General features: G+C 45.3%; 1 protein-coding gene across 6 annotated transcripts in view; it reads left to right on the top strand.

The window, feature by feature from the left end:
- Positions 1 to 1,414: 1,414 nt before the first annotated feature.
- asb7 (ankyrin repeat and SOCS box containing 7) overlaps positions 1,415 to 27,927 on the top strand; it is an 87,865-nt gene continuing 61,352 nt past the window's right edge. For all 6 annotated transcript variants that reach the window (XM_068017683.1, XM_068017677.1, XM_068017679.1 and 3 more), the window contains exon 1: positions 1,415 to 1,717. The gene's annotated coding sequence lies outside the window, so the exon portion shown is untranslated. The remainder of the gene's footprint in view (positions 1,718 to 27,927) is intronic.

The following is a 27,927-nucleotide window of genomic DNA, read 5'->3' as shown; positions in this document are numbered from 1 at the left end:
ATAACTAAAAATGAAAGTAAAATGGGGGGCTGTCATGCTCTGAAATTATTGAACTCAATGTTCAGTCCGGCAGGCTGTAGTGTGCCTAATCGGTAGATGAGATGCTGTTCCTCGAGCTTGCGTTGATGTTCACTGGAACACTGCAGCAATCCCAGGACAGAGATGTGAGCATGAGAGCAGGGGGGAGTGTTGAAATGGCAAGCAACCGGAAGCTCAGGGTCCTGCTTGCGGACTGAGCGGAGATGTTCCGCAAAGCGGTCACCCAGTCTGCGCTTGGTCTCCCCAATGTAGATGAGACCACACTGTGAGTAGCGAATACAGTATACTACATTGAAAGAAGTACTTGTAAATCGCTGCTTCACCTGAAAGGAGTGTTTGGGGCCTGGGATAGTGAGGAGAGAGGAGATAAATGGGCAGGTATTACACCTCCTGCGATTGCAGGGGAAGGTGCCATGGGACAGGGACGAGGTGGTGGGGGTAATGGAGGAGTGGACCAGGGTGTTGCGGAGGGAACGATCCCTTCGGAATGCTGACAGGGGAAGGGAGGGGAAGATGCGACTGATAGTGGCATATTACTTTCATTTTTAGTTATTTTTTCTTCCTTTTTTTACATTCTTTGTTACATTTTTTACAATCTTTTTTTTGCATTTATTTCATTTCATCTTAGTTTGCTCACCCACTTTTTTTTCAGGTTTGCACTTGCTGCTGTTCAATATTCAGTGTATTAACACCTAATCTGTACTAATGCTTTGTCTTTCAACACACCATTAACATATTGCTTGCCTTTGCTCCGTGACCTTTTGGTCAGCTATGTGGCCTGGTCCAATCTAGACCTCCTTTGTTGTCTCTTGCCCAACCTCCACCTCACTTGCTTATAATCTGTGACTTTTCTAATATTTGTCAGTTCCCAAGAAGGGTCACTGACCCGAAACGTTAACTCTGCTTCTCTTTCCACAGATGCTGCCAGACCTGCTGAGTGGTTCCAGCATTTCTTGTTTTTATTTCAGATTTCCAGCATCCGCAGTATTTTGCTTTTATCACAAAGTTTAATTCATTATTATTTAATTCACTGCCACCTCAGTGAATGGGTTGACGGAAGGGGGAACAGGGCACTGGGGAAATATCGATAGGGCAATCTGTCAAGATACTGTTGTACCCCATCCACTAATGATTACCCTAAACAGAAAACACTTCACAGTCTCTGCTAACCCTGAATCCCATCCTGCTCCTGGGATAAAAGTCGCAGCTTCTCCAGCCTTTCTTCGCAGGTGCGACCCCCAAACTCGGACTGACCAGCAAACTTTCTGGAACATTCGCCCCTCCTCTCTCCCGCCCCCCCTCTCTCCCGCCCCCCACCGTCCGTTTGCCGCGCGCTCAGCGCCGCGCATGCGCGGGCATCAGCCGGGGGCGGGGCGGTTCCACGCATGCGCGCCCGGGGGTCGAGGCGCTGCCCGGCTCCCTCGGCCTGAGATGGCTCCGCAGCAACAAGTTCCCCAGGAAATTGCGTACGGCCCGCACCTGGCATCTGGGGCCTGCTCAGCCCCCGCTCGTACGCTTGCAGTAGGTAGGAGTGGAGCAGGTGGCCCCGCGGCGAGGCCCTCCTGTGAAGCAGCCGGCATGGTGCAGTGTTAGTCCTGGGCGCTCCCTATGAGGATGCGTGGAGAAGGAGATGGAGCAATGAGGGGGAAAAGGGAGGTCGAGGGACAGCCGGAGTGATGTAAGTGTGCACCGAGGCGGCGGAGTAGCTCCCACCTGATCTGCCGCATCATGATGAGGGGCAGGGCGCGACACACCTGGGCCACCACAGTAGTTGGCCCCCGGGCTTTCCCCCGACCTCAACTTCGACCCTAGGCCTTCCCTTCCCGTGCTGGCCAGGAGGGCGATAACTCCAAACATTGCACCCAAACTCCAGGCAGCCTTCCTTCCCTCCCTCTACTCACTTATTTCAATTGACAGGCGAAGTTTGCTTTTTTTTTAAAAAACCCAGTCTTTAGCAAGGTGATTATAAAATTGTTTTAAGTCAGTGATTGTTATAACTTCACAAATATAAAGGAATAGCTGCAAAATGTTAGAATCCGCAACTAACTGCAGATGTTGGAAACACACAGCAGGTCTGCAAGGAGAACCGAGTAGGGGTTAACAGCTAACATGTTAACCTGTCCTTTCCATTTTTGGAGATGCTGATGATCTATGTGTTTCTACCATTTTCTGTTTGTTTCACAACTTCAGCTTGTGCTCCATTTGATTTTGTGTGACAGATTTGCCTGCTTATTTGCATCTAGAAGTTACCATGTGAAAAGGGAACACTACAGACAAGATGTTGGATTGTTTTTTTGTTTACCATTCAAAGGGATGTTCCTACATTGTGAACATCAAAATTACATTTTACCAATTACAGTTCTGATGAAGGGTCACTGTCCTGAATTGTTAACTCTGCTTCTCTCTCCACAGATGCTGCCAGACCTGCTAAGTATTTCCAGCATTTCTTGTTTTTATTTCAAAATTACATTGTCATGTTGATGAAGCACAATAATGGGGAGGCAATGGTGTCGTGGTATTGTCACTAGACTAGTAATCCAGAGATCTAGGCTATTGCTCTGGATACATGGGTTCGAAACCCACCAAAGCAGAAGATGGAATTTGAATTCAATTAATAAATCTGGAATTGAAAGCTAGTCTAATGGCCATGAAACCATTGCTGATTGTTGTAAAAACCCGTCTGGTTCACTAATGTCCTTTTGGGGGGGAAAAATCTGCTGTCCTTACCTGGTGTGGCCTACATGTGACACCAAACCCACACCAATGTGGTTGACTCTTTAATGCCCTCTGAAATGGCCAAGCTAGCCACTCAGTTGTAGCTAACTGCTACAAAGTCAATAAAGAATGAAACCTGACAGGCCACCTGGCATTGACCTAGGCACCGGAAACGACAACGACAAACCCAGCCCTATTGACGCTGCAAATTCCTCCTTACTAAAATCTGGGGGCTTGTGCCAAAGTTAGGAGAGCTTTCCCAGATTAGTCAAGCAATAGCCTGACATAGTCATACTGACGGAATCATACCTTACAGACAATGTCCCAGACACTGCCATCACCGTCCCCGGGTATGTCCAGTCCCACCGGCATGTCCAGTCCCACCGGCAGGACGGACCCAGCAGAGACAGTGGTATATAGTCAGGAAGGAGTTGCCCTGGGACATCAACTCAAGACCCCATGAAGTCTCATGGCATCAGGTCAAGCATGGGCAACGAAATCTCCTGATTACCACCTACGGCCCTCCCTCAGCTGATGAATCAGTACTCCCCCATGTTGAACACCACTTGGAGGAAGCACTGAGGGTGGCAAGGGCACAGAATGTACTCTGGGTGGGGGACTTCACTGTCCATCACCAAGAGTAGCTTGGAAGCACCACTACAGACTGAGCTGGCCGAGTTCTAAAGGACTCTGATCCGAAAGGGCTAGACTGGGTCTGCGGCAGGTGGTGAGGGAAAAACATACTTGGCCTCATCCTCACCAATATGCCTGCCACGGAGACATCTGCCCATGACAGTATTGGTAGGAGTGACCACCGCACAGTCCTTGTGGAGACACAGTCCCGCCTTCACTTTGAGGATACCCTCCATCGTGTTGTGTGGCACTACCGTTGTGCTAAATGGGACAGATTTCAAACAGATCTAGTAACTCAAAACTGGGCATCCATGAGGCGCTGTGGGCCATCATCAGCAGCAGAATTGTACTCAACCACAATTTGTAACCTCGTGGCACAGCATATCCCCCACTCTATCATTGCCATCAAGCTGGGAGACCAACCCTGGTTCAGTGAAGAGGACAGGAGGACATGCCAGGAGCAGCACCAGGCATACCTCAAAATGAGGTATCAACCTGGTGAAGCTACAACCCAGGACTACTTGCATGCCAAATTGCGTAAGCAACATGCGCTAGATAGAGCTAAGCGATCCCATAAGCAACAGATCAGATCTAAGCTCTGCAGTCCTGCCACATCCAGCCATGAATGGTGGTGGATAGCTAAACAACTAACTGGAGGAGGTGGCTCCACAAATATCCCCATCCTCAATGATGGGGGAGCCCAGCACATCAGTGCGAAAGATAAGGCTGAAGCATTTGCAACAATCTTCAGCCAGAAATGCTGAGTTGATGATCCATCTCAGCCTCCTCTTGAAGTTCCCAACATCACAGATGCCATACTTCAGCCAATTTGATTCACTCCGCGTGATATCAAGAAACAACTGAAGGCACTGGATACAGGGCTATGGGCCCTGACAATAGTCCGACAATAGCACTGAATAGAACTTGCTGCATCCCTAGCCAAGCTGTTCCAGTACAGCTACAACACTAGCATCTACCCTGCAATGTGGAAAATTGCCCAGGTATGTCCTGTACACAAAGCAGGACAAGTCCAACCTGGCCAATTACCGCCCCATCAGTCTACTCTCAGTCATCTGTAAAGTGATGGAAGGTGTCATTGACAGTGCTATCAAGCGGCACTTGCTTAGCAATAACCTGCTCAGTAACACTCAGTTTGGGTTCCGCCAGGGGCACGCAGCTCTTGACCTCATTACAGCCTTGGTTCAAACATGGGCAAAAGAGCTGAACTCAAGGTGAAGTGAGAGTGACTTCCCTTGACATCAAGGCAGTATTTAACTGAGTATGGCATCAAGGAGGACTCCAGCAAAACTGGAGTCAATGGGAATCGGGGAAAGCTCTCCGCTGGTTGAAGTCACACCTAGCACGAGGAAGATGATTGTGGTTGTTGGAGGTTAAGCATCTCAGTCAGCTCCAGGACATCACTGCAGGAGTTCCTCAGGGTAGTGTCCTAGGCCCAACCATCTTCGGCTGCTTTATCAATGATCTTCCTTCAATCATAAGGTCAGAAGTGGGGATGTTCGCTGATGATTGCACAATGTTCCACACCATTCGTGACTCCTCAGATACTGAAGCAGTCCATGTAGAAATGCAGCAAGACCTGGACAATATCCTGGCTTGGGCTGATAAGTGGCAAATAACATTCGTGCCACACAAGTACCAGGCAATGACCATCTCCAACAAGAGAGAATCTAACCATCACCCCTTGACATTTAATGGCATTAGCATCTGAATCCCCCACTATCAACATTCTGGGGGTTACCATTGACCAGAAACTGAACTGGAGTAGCCATATAAATACTGTGGCTACAAGAGCAGGTCAGAGGCTGGGAATTCTGTGGCGAGTAGCTCATAAGATCATAAGAACTAGGAGCAGGAGTAGGCTGTCCGGCCCCTCGAGCCTGCTCCGCCATTCAATAAGATCATGGCTGATCTTTTCGTGGACTCAGATCCACTTACCCGTGCTCTCACCGTATCCCTTAATTCCTTTATTGTTCAAAAAGATATCTACCTTAGCTTTAAAAACGTTTACTGAAGAAGCGTCAACTACTTCACTGGGCAAGGAATTCCATAGATTAACAACCCTCTGGGTGAAGAAGTTCCTTCTTAATTCAGTCCTAAATCTGCTCCCTCTAATCTTGAGGCTGTGCCCTCTTGTCCTAGCTTCACCTGCCAGTGGAAACATCCTCTCTACTTGTATCTTATCTATTCCCTTCATAATTTTATATGTTTCGATAAGATCCCCCCCTCATTCTTCTGAATTCCAATGAATATAATCCCAATCTACTCAGTCTGTCCTCATAAGCCAACCCCCTCAACTCCGGAATCAACCTAGTGAACCTCCTCTGCACCCTCATCAGTCCCAGTACATCCTTTCTCAAGTAAGGAGACCAAAACTGCACACAGTACTCCAGGTGCAGCCTCACCAGTACCTTATACAGCTGCAACATAACCTCTCTGTTTTTAAACTCAATCCCTTTAGCAATGAAGGACAACATTCCATTTGCCTTCCTAATTACTTGCTGTCCCTGCAGACCAACCTTCTGCGATTCATGCACAAGGACACCCAGGTCCTTCTGCATAGCAGCATGCTGCAACTTTTTACCATTCAAGTAATAATCTTTTTTACTGTTACTCCTACCGAAATGAATGACTTCACATTTATTAACATTGTATTCCATCTGCCAGACCTTTGCCCACTCACTCAATGTATCTATGTTCCTCTGCAAAGTTTCACAGTCATCTGCACACTTTGCTCTGCCACTCATCTTAGTGGCATCTGCAAACTTTGACACCCTACACGTGGTCCCCAACTCCAAATCATCTATATAAATTGTAAATAATAACTCATTTCCTGACTCCCCAATTCTTGTCCGCCATCTACAAGCACAAGTCAGGGGTGTGATGGAATACTCTCCACTTGCCTGGATGTGTGCAGCTCCAACAACACTCGAGGTGCGATACCATCCAGGTCAAAGCAGCCCGCTTGATTAGCACCTCATCCACAAACATTCACTCCCTCCACCACCGACGCACAGTGGTAGCAGTATGCAAGATGCACTGCAGGAATGCACCACAGCTCCTTCCAAACTCACGACCTCTACCACTTAGAAGGACAAGGGCAGCAAATGCATGGGAACACCACCACCTGAAAGTACCCCTCCAAGCCACACACCATCCTGACTTGGAACTATATTGCTGTTTCTTCACTGTCGCTGGGTCAAAATCCTGGAACTCCCTTCCTAACAGCACTGCGGGTGTACCTACCCCACAAGGACTGCAGCAGTTCAAGAAGGAAGCTCCCCACCACCTTCTCAAAGGCAATTAGGGATGGACAGTAAATGCTGGCCTGGCTAGCGATGCCCAGATCCCACGAATGAATTTTTAAAAATTCTGAATCTCCTCATATTGCCGTCATAGAGTCCTAACAACACAAAAGGAGGCCATTTGGCAAATTGAGTCCATGTGGGTCTCTGTAGAGATATCCAGTCAGTCCCATTTCCCTGTTATATCACCATAGCCCTGCAAGTGTCCATCCAATTTCCTTTTGAAGTCATTCATTGTCTTCGCTTCCACCAGCCTTGTATGCAGCGAGTTCCAGGACATTACCAATTTTTATTTTATTTATTTAGAGATACAGCACTGAAACAGGCCCTTCGGCCCACCGAGTCTGTGCCAACCAACAACCACCCATTTATACTAATCCTACATTAATCCCATATTCCTACCACATCCCCACCTGTCCCTATATTTCCCTACCACCTACCTACACTAGGGGCAATTTACAATGGCCAATTTACCTATCACCTGCAAGTCTTTGGCTGTGGGAGGAAACCGGAGCACCCGACGAAAACCCACACGGTCACAGGGAGAACTTGCAAACTCCGCACAGGCAGTACCCAGAATTGAACCCGGGTCCCTGGAGCTGTGAGGCTGCGGTGCTAACCACTGCGCCACTGCGACTGCTGAAAAAAGTTTTTCCTCTCATCCCCTTTCATGTATTGCCTAAAACGTTAAATCTGTGCCTTCTAGGTCTTGTACATTCCTTATATGAACCTGTTGTAAGGTTGTACACCTCTATTAAATCTCCCCTCAGCCTTAATGTCTCCAACCTAGCCATGTAGATAGAATCCCTCATCCCTGGAACCTTTCTGGTAAATCTCTTCTGCACCCTGTCAAGGGCTCTCATATCCTTCCTAAAGTGTGGGGAACAGAACTGGATGCAATACTGTCGTTGTGGTCTAACCAAAGCTTTATAAAGGTTCAGCATAACTTCCCTGTTTTTGTACTCTGTGCCTCTATTTATGAAGCCTAAGATCACATATGCTTCTTTCAGTATGTCCGGCTAGCTTCAAAGATCTATGCACATGAACTCACAGGTCACTGTATTCCTGTACACTCTTTTGAACGGTGCCATTAAGTCTATAGTGCCTCTCCCTTTTACCAAAATGAATCATCTCACGTTTATTTCTTATTTCAGTCGATTGGTATCATCCTTACTGCTGCACATGCCAGTTTGGTATCATCAGCAAATTTTGAAATTTTACTCTGCTCGAAAATGCAAGTCATATATATATTAAAAACGCAGTGGTCCTGGCACTGACCCTTGGTGAGCACCACTGTCTACCGTCCTCCATTCTGCAAACCAACCATTTACTCGGGCACTCTGTTGTCTGTCCTTAAGCCAATTTTTTTTTAATCCAAGCTGACACTGACCCTCCATTTCCATGAGTCTCACTTTTGTTACCCAGCCTTTTATATAGTACTTTGTAAAATGCTTTTGTAAAATCCATGATAATATCCACTGCATTCCCTTCATCAACCGTCTGTTACTTCATCAAAAAATTCAATTTGATCAATCAAATTTGATCTGCCTTTTACAAATCCGTGCTGACTCTCCTCTCCAAGTGCCTACTAAATCTTTCCTTGATTATTATTTCTAAAACCTTACCGACCAATGCTGTTAAAGTGACTGACCTGTAGTTAATAGGAATGTCCTTAGTTGCTTTCTTGAACAAGGGTGTCACTTTCATTTAAGCTCCTTTAATTTTCCACGACTGTCCATCATATGTAAAATTATAAATATATAATACAATATAAAAACAAGAAATGCTGGAACCACTCAGCAGGTCTGGCAGCATCTGTGGAAAGAGAAGCAGTGTTAACGTTTTGGGTCAGTGACCCTTCTTCGGAACTTCTTCGGAATATAAAATTATAGCTTGTTCTGTATTCCTGTGCCAGCACAGATACAATGAATGAAATAGCTTCCTCTCCTTCTGTACTGTATCTTTGTATGATATGCCAATTATTAGGAACAGGATGATGCCATTCAACCTTGGAACTATGATGTTGCTATTACAGAGACTTGGTTAAGGAAAGGAAAAGATTGGTAGCTAAATGTTCCAGGATTTAGAAGCTTCAGGCGGGATAGAGGTGGATGTTAAAGTGGTGGGGGAGTTGCATTACTTGTTAAGGAGAATATCACAGCTGTACTGCAGGAGGACACCTCGGAGGGGTCGTGCAGCGAGGCAATATGGGTGGAGCTCAGGAATAGGAAGGGTGCAGTCACGATGTCGGGGGTTTACTACAGGCCTCCCAACAGCCAGCGGGAGGTAGAGGAGCAGATATGTAGACAGGTTTTGGAAAGATGTAAAGGTAACGGGGTTGCAGTGGTGGATGATTTTAACTTCCCCTATATTGACTGGGACTCACTTAGTGCGAGGGGCTTGGATGGGGCAGAATTTGTAAGGAGCATCCAGGAGGGCTTCTTGAAACAATATGTAGATAGTCCAACTAGGGATGGGGCCGTACTGGACCTGGTATTGGGGAATGAGCCCGGCCAGGTGGTCGAAGTTTCAGTAGGGGAGCATTTCGGGAACAGTGACCATAATTCCATAAGTTTTAAGGTACTTGTGGATAAGGATAAGAGTGGTCCTCAGGTGAAGGTGCTAAATTTGAGGAAGGCTAATTATAACAATATTAGGCAGGAACTGAAGAATTTAGATTGGGGGCGGCTGTTTGAGGGTAAATCAACATCTGACGGAGTCTTTCAAATGTCAGTTGATTAGAATCCAGGACCAGCATGTTCCGGTGAGGAAGAAGGATAAGTTTGGCAAGATTCGGGAACCTTGGATAAAGCGGGATATTGTGAGCCTAGTCAAAAAGAAAAAGGAAGCATTCGTAAGGGCTGGAAGGCTGGGAACAGACTAATCCCTTGAGGAATATATAGACAGTAGGAAGGAACTTAAGCAAGGAGTCAGGAGGGCTAAAAGGGGTCATGAAAAGTCATTGGCAAACAGGATTAAGGAAAATCCCAAGGCTTTTTATACGTATGTAAAGAGCAAGAGGGTAACTAGGTTGGCCCACTCCAGGACAGAGAAGGGAATCTAACTGTGGAGCCAGAGGAAATGGGCGAGGTACTAAATGAGTACTTTGCATCAGTATTCCCCAAAGAGAAGGACTTGGTGGATGATGAGCCTAGGGAAGGGAACATAGATAGCCTCAGTCATCTCATTATCGAAAAGGAGGAGGTGTTGGGTGTCTTGCAAAGCATTAAGGTAGGTAAGGCCCCAGGCCCTGATAGGATCTACCCCAGAATACTGAGGGAGGCAAGGGAAGAAATTGCTGGGGCCTTGACAGAAATCTTTGCATCCTCATTGGCTACAGGTGAGGTCCCAGAGGACTGGAGAATAGCCAATGTTGTTCCTTTGTTTAAGAAGGGGAGCAAGGATAATCCAGGAAATTATAGGCCGGTGAGCCTTACGTCAGTGGTAGGGAAATTATTAGAGAGGATTCTTCGAGACAGGATTTACTCCCATTTGGAAACAAATGAACTTATTAGCAAGAGGCAGCATGGTTTTGTGAAGGGAAGGTCGTGTCTCACTAATTTGATTGAGTTTTTTGAGGAAGTGACAAAGATGATTGATGAAGGAAGGGCAGTGGATGTTATCTATATGGACTTCAGTAAAGCCTTTGACAAGGTCCCTCATGGCAGACTGGTACAAAAGGTGAAGTCACACGGGATCAGAGGTGAGCTGGCAAGCTGGATACAGAACTGGTTCAGTCATAGAAGACAGAGGGTAGCAGTGGAGGGGTGCCTTTCTGAATTGAGGGATGTGACTAGTGGTGTTCCGCAGGGATCAGTGCTGGGACCTTTGCTGTCTGTAGTATATATAAATGATTTGGAGGAAAATGTAGCTGGTCTGATTAGTAAGTTTGGGGACGACACAAAGGTTGGTGGAGTTGCGGATAGTGATGAGAATTGTCCGAGGATACAGCAGGATATAGATCAGTTGGAGATTTGGGTGGAGAAATGGCAGATGGAGTTTAATCCGGACAAATGTGAGGTAATGCATTTTGGAAGGTCTAATGCAGGTGGGAAGTATACAGTAAATGGCAGAACCCTTAGGAGTATTGACAGGCAGAGAGATCTGGGCGTACAGGTCCACAGGTCACTGAAAGTGGCAACACAGGTGGATAAGGTAGTCAAGAAGGCATACGGCATGCTTGCCTTCATCGGTCGGGGCACAGAGTATGAAAACTGGCAAGTCATGCTAACTTTTGTTAGGCCACACTTAGAATATTGTGTGCAATTCTGGTTGCCACACTACCAGAAGGACGTGGAGGCTTTGGAGAGGGTACGGAAGAGGTTTACCAGGATGTTGCCTGGTCTGGAGGGCATTAGCTATGAGGAGAGGTTGGATAAACTCTGATTGATTGTTTTCACTGAAACGACGGAGGTGGAGGGGCGACATGATAGAGGTTTACAAAGTTATGAGCGGCATGGACAGAGTGGATAGTCAGAAGCTTTTTTCCAGGGTGGAAGAGTCAGTTACTAGGGGACATAGGTTTAAGGTGAGAGGGACAAAGTTTAGAGGGGATGTGCGAGGCAAGTTCTTTACACAGAGGGTGGTGAGTGCCTGGAACTTGCTGCCAGGGGAGGTGGTGGAAGCAGGTACGATAGCGACGTTTAAGAGGCATCTTGACAAATACATGAATAGGATGGGAATAGAGAGATACGGACCCCGGAAGTGCAGAAGGTTTTAGTTTAGGCAGGCATCAAGATCGGCGCAGGCTTGGAGGGCCGAATGGCCTGTTCCTGTGCTGTACTGTTCTTTGTTTGTTCCAACTCCTCGAGCCTGTTCTGCCATTCCTTTAGATCGTGGTTAATCTGTGCCTCAACTCCATATTTCTTGATAGCCTGACCTAACAAAAATCTTATGAATCTCGATCTTGAAAACTCCAGTTGTCTAGGCACCATTGTCTTTTGGGGAACGAATGCCAGATTTCAACTACCCTTTTTGTGAAAAGGTGCTTCCTGATTTTCCTTCTAAATGGCCTAGCTCTGATTTTAAGATTATGTCCCCTTGTTCTTGATTCCCCACCGGAGAAAATAGAGTAACTATCAAATCCTTTTAACATTTTAACCACTTCAATGTGATCATCTATTAATCTTCTATACTTGTGGGAATACAAGCCAAGTATATGCAATGTGTCCTCATAATTTAAACCTCTAAGCCCCAGTATAATTCAGGTGAATCTGCATTGCACTCACTCCAAGGCCAAAATATCCTTCTTGAGGTCTGGTGCCCAACTGAATTCAGTACTCCAGATGGGGTCTGACCAAGGCTCTGTACAACGTAGTGCCTAAAGGGCGAACAGGTGCCCAGGCTGTTGCCAAAGATGTATTTTAGGCCTACACTTTCTCCTCGTAATCTTTATTTGTGTGCTGTTTTTACATCAGCTATCTGTGGGCAAAAATATATCAACAGTAACAGCAGCAGGTAACAATCGAATCTGAGAATGATGCAGCACAGAAGGAGGCCACTTGGCCCATTGTGCCACTGTTGACTCTTTGAGCTATCCAATTAGTCCCACTCACCTGCCCTTTCTCCCTAACCTGCAAAGTTTTCCCTTTAAAGTACTTATCCAATTCCCTTTTGAAAGTTACTGTCAAATCTGCTTCCACCACCGATTCAGGCAGTGTGTTCCAGGTTATCATAGCTACCTGCATAAAATTTTTTCTCCTCATCTCACCTCTGGTTCTTTTGCCAATTGCCTTAAATTGGTGACCTCTGTTTACTGATCCTTCTGCCACTGGGAACAGTTTCTGCTTATTCATTGTATCAAAACACTTCATGATTTTGATTACAGCTATTAAATCTCCCCATAACCTCTGCTCCAAGGAGCACAACCACAGCTTCTGTAACCTTTCCACATAACTGGAGTCTGCATCCCTGGTACCATTTGAGCAGATCTCTTCTGCATCCTCTCTAAGACCTTGACGTCTTTGCTCAAGTGTGATGCCCAGAATTGAACACGCAATTCCAGCTGGGCTGTAACCAGTGTTGTATAAAGGTTTAACATAACTTCCATACTTTTGTACTTTGTGCCTTTGTTTATGAAGCCTCAGATATCATATGCTCTTTTAACAGCCTTCTCAACTTCTGCTACCACCTACAAAAATTCTTGTACATACAGCTCCAGGTCCCTCTGCTCCTGCACCTCTACACTTCCCTCCAGTCTGCAAACAACCGTTCACGATCTCTGTTTTCTGTCTCTTAAGCAATTTTGTATCTATGCTGCCACTGCCCCTTTGATCTTGTGGGCTTTAAATCTTGCTATTTAGTCTATTGTGTGGTATTTTATCAAATGCCTTTTTAAAGTCCATGTACACAACCTCAACCTTTATCAGCCCTCTCCGTTACAATAAAGCTCCCTTATTGTAACTACTAATTTTTTTCACTCCAATTTGTGATACTTACAAATATTCCTGCAACAGGTTACTAGCAACTTGGTAGTTCCATAATTAAATAGAACTTTAGAACTGTACAATTTTTGATTAAATTTCCTCCAACAGCCAAAGACTTGCAGGTTGATAGGTAAATTGGCCATTGTAAATCGCCCCTAGTATAGGTCGGTGGTAGGAGAATTGAGGGAAGGTGGGTGGGGATGTGGTAGGAAATACGGGATTAGTGTAGGATTAATACAAATGGGTGGTTGATGGGCGGCACAGACTCGGTGGGCCGAAGGGTCTGTTTCAATGCTGTATCTCTCTATGACTCCTTTATGGACATTCCAAATCTTGGTAGGGATTTTGATAATGGTGCTTAGAAAATTTGCACTTTCCTTGAAAATGTATTTTGTATCAGTGTTTTAATCTCTGACTTATTACTTGATGTTGGCAATAAATGTTTTCTCTGGCTTCACCACTTCCAGCAAAACTTAAAGAATTTTACAACACACAATGGCACTTCATCCATCATGTCTACGCCACTTGTCTGAAAGAGATATCCACTTATTCCTGTTCCCAGCTCTTTCCACTTAACCTTGTAAATCTCCAAATATTTATCCATTTTTCATCTGTTATAGTGGATTCTGCTTCTATCAGTTTCTGATGGGGCATTCGATGAACCATTTGTGTTTTTAGAATCTATTGTTCCTAACCTCCTTTATCATTCTTTTAATGATTGGACTTGTGTTCTCGAGTTGGTGCTTCACTGACCAATGGAAATAATTTCCATCTGTTAACCTTATCTTAAACCCCTCAAAATTTTGAACATCTTTAGTGGATCTTCTTTTAGCCTTTGTTCTAGTTCTTTATGCAGTCTCTGTTCATAACTAAAGATAATACTAAGGACAAGATGCTTAACAAATCTTTGCTGCAACCTCTCTATGGTAATTCAAGTGTGTTGTGTGTGCGTGTTTTGTGTGTGCATGTATATGTGCGCGCATGTATTTATAGATATTATAATGTGTGTCTATAGGTATGTCAGAACATTCCGAGCTCCGACCACATCAGTGCTAAGTTGGTATTTTACTCCCTGGCTTGTATGTAGTTTTCACTGATTAAGGTCATCCCACAGTTATCCTGCTCCATGAGGATAAAAGTACTTGTTCAGTATTACATCCTCTTACCTCCAATAAATTGCACTGCATTTTGATTCCAGTCAGTATTACCTACCAGTGAGCTGTGGTTTGCTGCATGTCACTTGAAAGTGTTTGATGACTTGTATTCTACATAAAATTCTTCAGAAAGCATTTTTTGTAATAAAAGTTCATGCTAGCCATATGGGGTTCAGTTGACCATTTAGTCATTACCTATTTATTCTGTGTTCTGGAAGAATTAGATGTCCACATCTTGGATTATTTTTGAGCAAGTGGTAAACATTTGCTCAGTCAGGATAAGGGCCAGCTCTTTGCTGAAGCGTCCAGGACTAATTGCACTTCTGTTCCCTTTCCCTATAGCCTACATCTTCCTGTTTCACTTGTTTTCCTTTTGCCTATTCCCTGTAGCAGGCATCACGTGGTCTGTTTCTGCTTGACATTTCTCCAAATTTCCCTCCTCACTCTCTAGAGGATGTATATCAACTCTTATACATTTATTCAATCTTTGTTTTTATATGTATTTGTACAATCAGTAACTTGTGTTTTTTTTCTGTTTCTGTGTAGCTATCTAACTTGTAAATCATTTTGACCAGTTTTACACTAAATGTTAAGGTCTGACAGTGTGATGTTCAACACCTCTGTGAATGAACAGGAGAGCTGAATAGGCTATGCATTTGGTAAAATTGTAATTCTTGGTTGCATAATATCCCATTCACCTCATACGCAAGATTGCAAACTTCAGTTCATGGAAGATGCAGATCTGTTTCTGAAGCTTTTTCCCAGGGTGGAAGAGTCAGTTACTAGGGGACATAGGTTTAAGGTGCGAGGGGCAAAGTTTAGAGGGGATGTGCGAGGCAAGTTTTTTACACAGAGGGTGGTGAGTGCCTGGAACTTGCTGCCAGGGGCGGTGGTGGAAGCAGATACGATAGCGACGTTTAAGAGACATCTTGACAAATACATGAATAGGAAGGGAGTAGAGGGTTATTGGCCCCGGAAGTGCAGAAGGTGTTAGTTTAGGCAGGCATCAAGATCGGCGCAGGCTTGGAGGGCCGAATGGCCTGTTCCTGTGCTGTTCTGTTCTTTGAAGATTGCCTTTTGCAGTGAGAAAGTGTGTTGGAATAAAGCTCAAAGTGTAACTTGTGACATAATGGCAGAAAGCATGATAAATAATCAATTGATTGTTATGGAGCTTTGACCTATCCATGCTTGTTCCTTAAATGATTGGCAAGGGATTTGTATTATTAACTCTCTTATTGCCTTTTGAAACTGGACTTGCTGGTAAATTTATAAATCAGATACAGCCTGATGAAATGTGCCACTTGGTTTGTGTTGTATTATCTGTTTTCAGCCAAGGCAATACTGGAGTACTAGGACTGGCCTCGTACCATTGGGGTAAAATCAGTAAGACTTTAAGCTCCTAATTGCAGGATAGTGACTTCTGCTGGGAAATACTTGCTTCTGCATGTTAGGTAAGGGTTCAATGAGCTCAGCTGTGATAAGTCATCATGGTCGCATTACATGTGGCATCTTGCTAGTTAGGGTCACATGTGAAGAACGAACAGGAACAGGACAAGGTATCGGAGGGTTGCTGCTGCTCATTGACTTTTACTCCAGCGTGAATCAATCCATTCGGCTGGGTAGAAAATAAGCACCAAAAAAAGTAATCGAGCTACTGAACATTTTACAGCTTGATCGTTCTCTGCAGGCATGTAACATAACTTGATTTGGGATTCTTCTACTTAAACTGTTCATATATATATCCTAGAACAGGAAAGAATTAGAATGTTTCTTCTGATTTTCTGTCATTTTGCCATCAACTTTAGTAGAAAGTGCAAATAGAATTCATAGTTTTCTTTGCAATTGAATAACTTGTGTCTTATCATTTATTTTGGCCAAGCAGGCATTGTCTGGTGCTCACAGGTAGACAATAGTATGCACTTTTTAAAAATAAGGACAGCACGTTGTACCTGTAAAGTAGAACATGGACATTTGAAACCACAAGGTGGAACATGATCATATTGAAGCAGGATTAAACTATGGGTATTCTAACCTATACATCCAGGTTAGACGAATTGCCACAGACCATTGAATTTTATCTGTGAAAGGCAATTAGAACTTTGCTTGAAAAAGAGAAAGTTAATATTACCTGAATTTTCCATTTTTCTTTGTTTTCCTTAATTTGAAACTGTGATCCTTTGCTGTTAAATATGATAACTGGCAGAAAAATATATTTGCATCTCCATCTTTTAAATGCTTACATTACCAGTCATCATCTGAAGAAAGAAAGAAGTCCCATTGTAGCCAACCTCTCCTAAATTTATCATCTTAATTGTGGAGTCAATCTAGTAGCCTTGCTGAGTACTTCCTTGAATAACTTAAAATCTTAATCTCTAAATAAATAAATAAAACTGAATGCAGTACTGTAGATGTGGCCAGATATAATTTTAGAATTGTCTCTTAATTTACACTATTAGCACTACATTCCAGCATTTTGCTTGCTTTAAATGCCTGTGAACACAGTACTAACAATTCTAGTGACCTGTCCATCCCAATCCCTAAATGTTATTGTGATAAATAAAAGCAAAATACTGCAGATGCTGTAAATGTGAAATAAAAACAAGAAATGCTGGAAATACTCAGCAGGTCAGGCAGCATCTGTGGAGAGAGAAACAGAGTGAATGTTTCAGGTCTGTGACCTTTCATCAGATCTGGGAGAAGTTAGAAATGTAATCAGTTTTGAGCAAGTGAAAGGGGTGGAGTGGGAAGAACAAAAGGGAAGGTCTGTGATGGGCAGGAGCAATTAAATGCCAAAATGTTTCATGTTGCAAGGCCAAAAAGAGTGGTAATGAAACCTTTTGTCATTTGATCTCTCCTGCCCACCACCCTATCACAGACCTTCCCTTTTGTTCTTCCACCCCCCCCCCCCACTTGCTCAAAATCTAGTACATTTCTATCTTTTGCCTATTCTGATGAAGTGTGACAGACCTGAAATGTTAACTCTGTTTCTCTTTCCATAGATGCCTGACCTGAGTATTTCCAGCATTTTCTGTTTTTATTTTAGATTTCCAGCAACTGTAGTATTTTGCTTTTGTATCAGTCCAGTGAACCTTTGTTGCACTCCCTCTAGGGAAAGTATATCCTTCCACAAGAACACAAGAAATAGGAGCAGGAGCAGACCATATGGCCTATCAAGCCTGCTCCGCCGTTCAGAACGATCATGGCTGATTGTAGGATTCAACTCCACTTTTCTGCCCGCTCGCCATACCCATTGATTCCCTGAGAGACCAAGAATCCATCTATCTCAACCTTAAATGTATTCAATGATGGAGCATCCTCAACCATCTGGGGTAGAGAATTCCAAAGATTCACAAACCTTTGAGTGAAATAATTTCTCCTCATCTCCGTCCTAAATGATCAGCCCTTTATCCTGAGACTGCACCCCTGTGTTTTAGATTCCCCAACCAGTGGAGATAATCTTTGTGTCTACCCTATCCAGCCCCTTTAGAATCTCATATGCTTCAATGAGAACACCTCCCATTCTTCTAAAGTCCAGAGAAGACAGCCAAAATTTACTTAGCCTCTCATCAAAGAACAACCCCCTCATCCCAGGGACCAATCTATTGAATCGGGTTGTGATGAGAGGTCACAAACCTGAAACATTTACCCTGTTTCTCTCTCCAATGCTGCCTGACCGACTGAATATTTCCAGCATTTTCTGATTTTGTAATCTCAGGATAAATCCCTGCGTTACGTGCTAGTGAGAGTAGGAATAGGAGGATTAGGCTGAAGAGCTGGTGTAGGCGGGAGGGCTTCAGCTACTTGGATCATTGGGATCTCTTCTGGTGAAGAGGTGACCTGTACAAGAAGGACGGGTTGCATCTAAACTGGAAGGGGACCAATATCTTTGCGGGGAGGTTTGCTAGTACTACTCAGGAGGGTTTAAACTAGTCTTGCAGCGGGGTGGGACCCAAAGTAGTCATCTCTCAGATGAGATAGTTGAGGCAAATGTAGAGATTAAAGCAAGCAAGTCCAGTAGGCAGGACAGGGAGTGTGGAAGATCTGGTAGGCTAAACTGCATTTACTTTAATGCAAGAAGCCAAACAGGTAAGGCAGATGAACGCAGGGCATGGATCGGTACATGGGATTGTGATATTATAGCTATTACGGAAACTTGGTTGAGGGATGGGCAGGACTGGCAGCTCAATGTTCCGGGCTACCGATCCTTCCGGCATGACCGAGGTGGAGGTAAGAGAGGAGGGGGAGTTGCACTATTGATTAGGGAGGACATCACGGCAGTACTTAGAGAGGATATCCCGGGGGGGAATGTCCAGCGAGGCCATATGGGTAGAACTTAGAAATAAGAAAGGGGGGATCACTTTGATGGGATTATACTATAGGCCCCCCAATAGTCAGAGGGAAGTGGAGGAGCATATATGTAGGGAAATCACAGATAGGTGTAGGAATTATAGGGTTGTAAAAGTAGGTGATTTTAACTTCCCTAATATTGACTGGGACTGCCTTAGTGCTAAGGGATCAGATGGGGAAGAATTTGTTAAGTGTGTCCAGGATAGTTTTCTGAAGCAGTATGTGGATGGCCCTACTGGAGATGGGGCTACACTCGACCTCCTCTTAGGAAATGAGGATGGGCAGGTGGTTGATGTGTCAGTGGGGGAGCACTTTGGGACCAGTGAACATAACTCTATTAGCTTCAAGATAGTTACAGAAAAGTAAAGGACTGGTCCTCAGGTTGAAGTCCTAAATTGGGGGAAGGCTAATTTCGATGGCATCAGACAGGAACTCTCAAAAGTTGAATGGGAGAGGCTGTTTACAGGTAAAGGGACGTCTGGCAAGTGGGAGGCTTTTAAAAGTGAGATAGGAAGAGTTCAGGGCCAGCGTGTTCCTGTTAGCTGGAAGGGCAAGGCTGGCAAGTTTAAGGAACCTTGGTTGACGAGGGATATTGAGGGTCTGGTCTGGCCAACGAAGGAGGCATATGTCAGGTATAGGCAGCTGGGATTGAGTGAGTCCCTCGAGTATAGAGGATGTAGGACTACACTTTATTTTTTTTATTTAGAGATACAGCAGTGAAACAGGCCCTTCGGCCCACCGAGTCTGTGCCGACCATCACCACCCATTTATACTAATCCTACATTAATCCCATATTCCGACCACATCCCCACCTTCCCTCAATTCCCCTACCTATACTAGGGGCAATTTATAATGGCCAATTTACCTATCAACCTGCAAGTCTTTGGAAGGAAATTAGGAGGGCGAAAAGGGGCCATGAGATTTTCCTGGCAGATAAGATAAATGAGAATCCTAAAAGATTCTATAAGTATATTAAGAGTAAATGGTAGCTAGGGAGAGAGTAGGTCCCCTTAAGGATCAGTGTGGCGTCCTATGTGTGGAGCCACGGGAAATGGGCGAGGTCTTAAATGAATATTTCTTGTCCGTATTTACCGTGGAGAAGATCATGGAAGCTAGTGAGTTCAAGGGAGGGAACACCGATATTCTGGAGCATATCAACATTACAAAGGAGGAAGTATTGGAGGTTTTGGAGCGCATTAAGGTGGATAAATACCCAGGGCCTGACCAGGCGTATCCTAGGATGCTATGGGCAGCAAGGGAGGAGATTGCTGGGGCCCGGGCAGAGATTTTTGTATCATTGTTAGCCACGGATGAGATACTGGAAGACTGGAGGATAGTTAATGTTGTGTCTTTATTTAAGAAGGGCAGCAGGGATAAGCCATGGAACTACGGTGAGCCTTACATCAGTTATGGGAAAGTTATTGGAAGGGATTCTGAGAGACAGGTTTTATATGCATCTGGAAAGGCAAGGTCTGATTAGGGATAGTCAGCATGGCTTTGTGCGTGGGAAATCATGTCTCACGAATTTGATTGAGTTTTTCGAGGAGGTGACCAAGAGGATTGACGAGTGCAGGGCGATGGACATTGTCTACATGGACTTTAGCAAGGCCTTTGACAAGGTCCCGCATGGTAGGCTGGTCCAGAAGGTTCGAACACGTGGGATGCAGGGTGAGCTAGCAAATTGGATACAAAATTGGCTTGGTGATAGGAGGCAGACGGTGGTAGTGGAGGGTTGTTTTTCAGTTTGGAGGCCGGTGACCATTGGTGTGCCGCAGGGATCGATTCTGGGCCCTCTGTTGTTTGTCATATATATTAATGACTTGGATGTGAATGTAAGGGGCATGATTAGTAAGTTTGCAGATGACACCAAAATTGGTGTATAGTGGACAGTGAAGAAGGTTGTCTAAGGTTACACAGGATATAGATCAACCGGAAAAGAGGGCAAGGGATTGGCAAATGGAATTTAATGCAGACAAGTGTGAAGTGACGCATTTTGGGAAGTTAAACCAGGGCAGGACATATACAGTGAATGGCAGGGCCCTGGGGAGTGTTCTTGAGTTGAGAGACCTTGGGGGTGCAAGTACATAGTTCCCTGAAAGTGGCAACAGAGGTAGACAGGGTGGTGAAGAAGGCGTATGGCATTCCAGCCTTCATCGGCCGAGGAATTGAGTACAAGAGTTGGGACGTCATTTTACAGTTGTACATGACGTTGGTTAGGCCGCATTTGGAGTACTGTGTGCAGTTCTGGTCGCCGCTCTACAGGAAAGATGTGATTAAGCTAGAGAGGGTGCAGAAAAGATTCACAAGGATGTTGCCTGGTTTGGAGGGCTTGAGTTATAAAGAGAAATTGGATAGGCTGGGTCTGTTTTCCCTGGAGCGAAGGAGGTTGAGAGGGGACATGATAGAGGTATATAAAAGTATGAGAGGCATAGATAGGGTAGATAGCCAGAGTCTGTTTCCCATGGTAAGAGTGACTAAAACTAGAGGGCATAGATTTAAGGTGAGAGGAAGGAGGTTTAAAGGGGATCAAAGGGGTAAATTTTTCACACCAAGAATAGTGGGTATCTGGAATGAGCTGCCTGAGGAGGTGGTGGAGGCAGGAACAGTGGCAACATTTAAGAGGCATCTGGACAGATACTTGAATGAGCAAGGCATAGTGGGATATGGAAATAATGCAGGCACGTGGGATTAGTATAGATAGGCATTATGGTCGGCATGGACGTGGTGGGCCAATGGGCCTGTTTCTATGCTGTATGACTCTCTTTCAGATTTGCAGCACCCGCTTTTCTTGTAGTTTTTTGGTGTTGCTCAACCGGGCACCAGTGTAAGTCAGTGAACACAGAAGGATGGGCATATGGGACTTGGTACAAGTTAGGGTATGGGTGGCAGAGATTGAATGAGCTGAGGTTTATGGAGGATGGAAGATTGGACACTAGCCAGGAATGTGTTGGAATAGTCAAGTCTAGAGGTAACAAAGCCATGGGTGAGGGTTTCAGCAGCAAATGAACTGAGGCGGGGCAAAGTTGGGCAATGTTACAGAGGTGGAAATGGACAGTCTTAGTGATAGCATATATATGTGCTCAGAATCTCCTCTCAGTGTAGAATGTAGAACAAAGTTTGGGAACAGTCTGGTTCAGCCTCAGACAATTGCCAGGGAGTGGGATGGAGTCATTGGCGATGGAACAAAGTTTACAGCGGTGACCGAAGACAATGGCTTAGGTCTTCCCTACATTTAGCTGGTGGAAATTTCTGCTCATCCAGTATTGGATGTTGACAAACAGTTAAAGATAGTGCAGAAGCCAAGAGAGCTGGTGGGGAGGTAGAGCTGAGTGTAATCAGTTTGCATGTGGAACCTGACATTCTGTTTTCAGATGATGTTGCTGAGGAGCAGCATGTAGATGAGAAATAGAGGACCAAAGATAAATCCTTGGGAGACTTCGGATGTAAGGGTATGGGAGTAGGAAGAGAAACCATTACAGGTGATTCTCTGGTTGCAACTAGGTAGAGGGGAATTGAACCAGGTGAGTGCAGTCCCACCCAGAGGATGTTGAAGGAGAGTCATTGGAAGAGGATGGTGTGATGATGGCTGCAGACAGGTCAAGAAGGATCAGAGGGGATAGTTTGCCAAGGTTACAATCATATAGGATGTTATTTATGACTTTGATAAGAGCCATTACAGTACTGTGGCAGGGTGAAACCCTGATTGGAGGAATCCAGGCATGTAGTTTCAGAAAAAATGGGCACGGATTTGGGAGACAAAAATTATATTCAAGGACTTTGACAAGGAAAGCGAGGTTGGATTTAAGGTGGTAATTTATAGGGACAGATGGGCCGTGTGTTTGGTCTTTTGAGGAGAGGGATGGTAACGGCAAATTTGAAGAGGAAGGGGACAGTAACTGAGAAAAGAAAATTAACGTTATCAGCTAACATGGGGACCAGAAGGATAGTTAGGTGGTCAGCAATTTATTGGGACTAGGGTCGGGGGAGCAGAAGGTGGGTCTCGTGGGCACGATGGGAGATGAGAGAAACTAGAGAAATATGCGAGTTTAGGACTAGGGGAGTGGGGGGACCTTGGAGGATGTTTGAGCCGGAAGCCTCGAAGATGGGGGCGAAGTGGCAGAGGCAGCTAAATGGATGATGTCAATCTTAGTGACAAAGTTTCCATGAGATCGTTGCATTTGTTGGTGAGAATGGAGGAGGCAGGGGAGGTGGAGATTAAGAAGATGGCTTGTAGGTGGGTTGTCTTTGCATTCCAGGGTGATTCTGGAATAGTGAGAAGTCTTTGCAGAAGAGAGCTGGACTCTAATGCTTCATGTGGTCCAATCAGGTCTGGCAATGAATGGCTAAACTGGTTGTTCACCATAATAAGAGCAAAATAGTGCAGATGCTGTAACTGAAATGAGAACAGAAAGTGCCGGAAATATTCAGCATCTGTGGAGAGATGAACAGTTAACATTTCAGATCTGTGACCTTTCATCAAAACTGGCAAACGTTAGAAATGTAACAGTCTTTGATCAAGTGAAAGTTGGCGAGGAGAGAAAGAAGAACAAAAGGGAAGGTCTGTGATGGGACGGAGGGCAGGAGAGATTAAATGACGAATGTCGTGGAATAAAAGGCAATTGGAGATTGCCATTTGCTGCTGCCAGACCTGCTGAGTATTTCCGGCACTTTCTGTCCTCATTTCAGTTGTCCACCGTATCTGTTTAAGTCTTTATCCCTTGGACTTTAGGGAGTGGAGATAAAGGCCGTATTGGGAGAATGATCAAGGTGAGAGTAATGGTTTTAATAGGGACTAGGGTATCAAAGATGGAAGTGAGGGTGTGATTGAGCAGATTAACAGCTGCAGAAATGTTATGGTGACTGGAGGGCCGGTTGGGATTTTGAAAGTGCAATTGCAAGTGAATTGGGAGAGCGTGTTTTTTCCGTGGCGGACGCAGAAGAGAATATAGTTGAGAGTGGTCATAAATTGACTGCATTGTAGCAGAGTGTAAAGGTTGGGAATTGTTGAAAGTGGGAATTCAGTGCAGAGGGGAAAGAACATGCTACTTTTTGCCTCCAGAACATAGAATGGTTTGTGTAAGCTTGAGGCAGTAAGTATTTGAAATGTAGTCTAGTGTTTTAGAGCTTCATGCAAGTTAGCGTGTCAAAAAAAAGATTTAAAAGAAACTATAAAGTAGATATAAATAATACAAGTAATCGAGACGAATATATGCTGAACAGGTTGTGTGTCTGGACTCCAATATGTGGGATTTTGTGAACAGCGAGACTGTCTTGAGTGAACGCATTTGCAGTAGGTGTCTCTGGCTCAGAATCATTGAGCTGGATGAGAGTTGGAGACCCTCCGACACGTGAGGGGGAGAAGTATCTGGACAGTTAGCTCCAGACCTCAGTCACACCTCATAGAGAAGTGCAGGATCAGAATGGGGTGTACAGAGTAAGGGGAACACAAAGAACAAAGAAAATTACAGCACAGGAACAGGCCCTTCGGCCCTCCAAGCCTGCGCCGATCCAGATCCTCTATCTAAACATGACGCCTATTTTCTACGGGTCTGTATCTCTTTACTTCCTGCCCATTCATGTACCTGTCTAGATACATCTTTAAAAGACGCTATCGTGCCCGCGTCTACCACCTCCGCAGGCAACGTGTTCCAGGCACCCACCACCCTCTGCGTAAAGAACTTCCCACGCATTTCCCCCTAAACTTTTCCCCTTTCACTTTGAACTCGTGAACCCTAGTAATTGAATCCCCCACTGGGGAAAAAGCTTCTTGCAATCCAGCCTGTCTATACCTCTCATGATTTTGTACACCTCAATCAGGTCCCCCCTCAACCTCCGTCTTTCTAATGAAAATAATCCTAATCTACTCAACCTCTCTTCATAGCTAGCGCCCTCCATACCAGGCAACATCCTGGTTAACCTCCTCTGCACCCTCTCCAAAGCATCCACATCCTTTTGGTAACGTGGCGACCAGAACTGCACGCAGTATTCCAAATGTGGCCGAACCAAAGTCCTATACAACTGTAACATGACCTGCCAACTCTTGTACTCAATACCCCGTCCGATGAAGGAAAGCATGCCGTATGCCTTCTTGACCACTCTATTGACCTGCGTTGCCACCTTCAGGGAACAATGGACCTGAACACCCAAATCTCTCTGTACATCAATTTTCCCCAGGACTTTTCCATTTATTGTATAGTTCACTCTTGAATTGGATCTTACAAAATGCATCACCTCGCATTTGCCCTGATTGAACTCCATCTGCCATTTCTCTGCCCAACTCTCCAGTCTATCTATATTCTGCTGTATTCTCTGACAGTCCCCTTCACTATCTGCTACTCCACCAATCTTAGTGTCGTCTGCAAACTTGCTAATCAGACCACCTATACTTTCCTCCAAATCATTTATGTATATCACAAACAACAGTGGTCCCAGCACGGATCCCTGTGGAACACCACTGGTCACACGTCTCCATTTTGAGAAACTCCCTTCCACTGCTACTCTCTGTCTCCTGTTGCCCAGCCAGTTCTTTATCCATCTAGCTAGTACACCTTGGACCCCATGCGCCTTCACTTTCTCCATCAGCCTACCATGGGGAACCTTATCAAACGCCTTACTGAAGTCCATGTATATGACATCTACAGCCCTACACAGGTGAGATAGAGAATGAGAAGCTGCAGAAACCAGTCTTATTCGACAGGTACGAAGTACATGCTACCTGTGAGGGTAAGGACTGTTGGAAAAACAGCCAGAATGCTCACCATGACACTTTGGAGCAAGATGCTGGACAAAGTGGGGAGGACACAGAGAGGAAGCATAATGAGGTAGTTGAATTCTCTTTCTCCTCTTCTCTTCTCTTTTTGGCCTCCTTGTCTCAAGAGACAATGGGTAAGCGCCTGGAGGTGGTCAGTGGTTTGTGAAGCAGCGTCTGGAGTGGCTATAAAGGCCAATTCTAGAGTGACAGACTCTTGCACAGCGCTGCAGATAAAATTGGTTGTTGGGGCTGTTACACAGTTGACGCTCTGCTTGCACTTCTGTCTTTTTACCTACTAACAGCGAAGTCTCTTCGACTCGCCACTCTTTAGCCCCAACTTTATGGGAGTCAGTTGCCAGGGTGATTCTGGAATAGTGAGAAGTTTTAGCAGAAGAGAGCAGGCAACTGACTCCCATGACTTGTGGTCAATGTCACAGGACTTCAAGTCGCGTTTGCAGACATCTTTAAAGCGGAGACATGGACGGCCGGTGGGTCTGATACCAGTGAAGAGCTCACTGTACGGTGTGTCCTTGGGGATCCTGCCATCTTCCATGCGGCTCACATGGCCAAGCCATCTCAAGCGCTGCTGGTTCAGTAGGGTGTATATGCTGGGGATGTTGGCCACCTCGAGGACCTCTACGTCGGAGATACAGTCCTGCCACCTGATGCCAAGGATTCTCCGGAGGCAGCGAAGATGGAATGAATTGAGACATCGCTCTTGGCTGATATACATTGTCCAAGCCTCGCTGCCGTAGAGCAAGGTACTGAAGACACAGGCTTGATACACTCGGACTTTTGTGTTCCGTGTCAGTGTGCCATTTTCCTACACTCTCATGGCCAGTCTGGACATAGCAGACGCCTTTCCCATGCTCTTGTTGATTTCTGCATCGAGAGACAGGTTACTGGTGATAGTTGAGCCTAGGTAGGTGAACTCTTGAACCACTTCCAGAGCGTGGTCGCCGATATTGATAGATGGAGCATTTCTGACATCCTGTCCCATGATGTTCGTTTTCTTGAGGCTAATGGTTAGGCCAAATTCATTGCATGCGGCCACGATCCTGTCGATGAGTCTCTGCAAACGCTCTTCAGTGTGAGGTGTTAATGCAGCATCATCAGCAAAGAGGAGTTCCCTGATGAGGACCTTCCATAATTTGGTCTTCGCTCTTAGACGGGCAAGGTTGAACAACCTGCCATCTGATTTTGTGTGGAGGAAAATTCCTCCTTAAGTCTTGAACGCATGTGAGAGCAGCAGGGTTGAGATGATCCCAAACAGTGTAGGTGCGAGAACACAGCCCTGTTTCACGCCACTCAGGATAGGAAAGGGGTCTGATGAGGCACCAGTATGCTGAATTGTTCCTTTCATATTGTCATGAAATGAGGTGATGATACTTAGTAGCTTTGGATATCCGATCTTTGATAGTAGTCTGAAGAGACCACGTCTGCTGACGAGGTCAAAGACTTTGGTGAGATCAATGAAAGCAACGTAGAGGGGCATTTGTTGTTCACTGCATTTCTCCTGTAGCTGGCGAAGGGAGAACAGCACGTCAATGGTGGATCTCTGCTCAAAAGCCACACTGTGCCTCAGGGTAGACACGCTCAACCAGCTTTTGGAGCCTTTTAAAATGACTCAAGTGAAGACTTTCCCCACAATGCTGAGCAGGGAGATTCCACGATATTGTTGCAGTCACCGCGGTCACCCTTGTTCTAATAGAGGGTGATGATATTGGCATCGAGCATGTCCTGTGGTACTGCTCCCTCATTCCAGCACAGGCAAAGCAGATCATGGAGTACTGAGAGTATAGCAGGCTTGGCACTCTTGATTATTTCAGGGGTAATGCCATCCTTCCCAGGGGCTTTTTCACTGGCGAGAGAATCAATAGCATCACTGAGTTCCGATTTTGTTGGCTGTTCGTCCTGCTCATCCATGACTGGCAGAGACTGGGCTGCATTGAGGGCGGTCTCAGTGACAACATTTTCCCTGGAATACAATTCTAGGTAGTGCTCCACCCAGCGGTCCATTTGCTTGCGTTGGTCAGTGATCGTGTCCCCTGATTTAGACTTGAGGCGGGTGATCTTCTTGATGGTTGGCCCAAAAGCACTCTTAATGCCTTCATACATTCCTCTGATGTTTCCAGTGTTGGAGGCCAGCTGAATACGACTGCATAGGTGTTGCCAGTAGTCATTTGCACAGCGCCAGGCTGATCTTTGTGCAGCGCTTCTGGCTACTTTAAGTGCTACGGATGTTAACTCACTGGGGGCTTTCTTGTCGTTCAACAGTGCAATGCGCTTAGCGGCTACAACAGATTCCAGCTCTTCAAAGTGAGATTGAAACCAGACTGCATTTTGCTTCTCATGTTTGCCATAGGTGGTCATTGCTGAGTCATAGATGGCGTCTCTGATGTGGGCCCGCTTGGTCTCTGCATCCCCTGTAGGATGTGTTTTGAAGGGCTTTTTCAAGTGAATTTAGAAACTTATGTAACAGCTGTGGATAAGAAATTCTGTTAGCGTCAATGCGTGGGCGGCCCTTCTGCTTGGAGTGA

Source organism: Heterodontus francisci, chromosome 38 (genome assembly GCF_036365525.1).
Source record: "Heterodontus francisci isolate sHetFra1 chromosome 38, sHetFra1.hap1, whole genome shotgun sequence".
In the NCBI taxonomy this organism is placed as follows: domain Eukaryota; kingdom Metazoa; phylum Chordata; class Chondrichthyes; order Heterodontiformes; family Heterodontidae; genus Heterodontus; species Heterodontus francisci.
The sequence above is the reverse complement of the archived record's forward strand: the minus strand, read 5'-3'. Positions and strand labels throughout refer to the sequence as shown.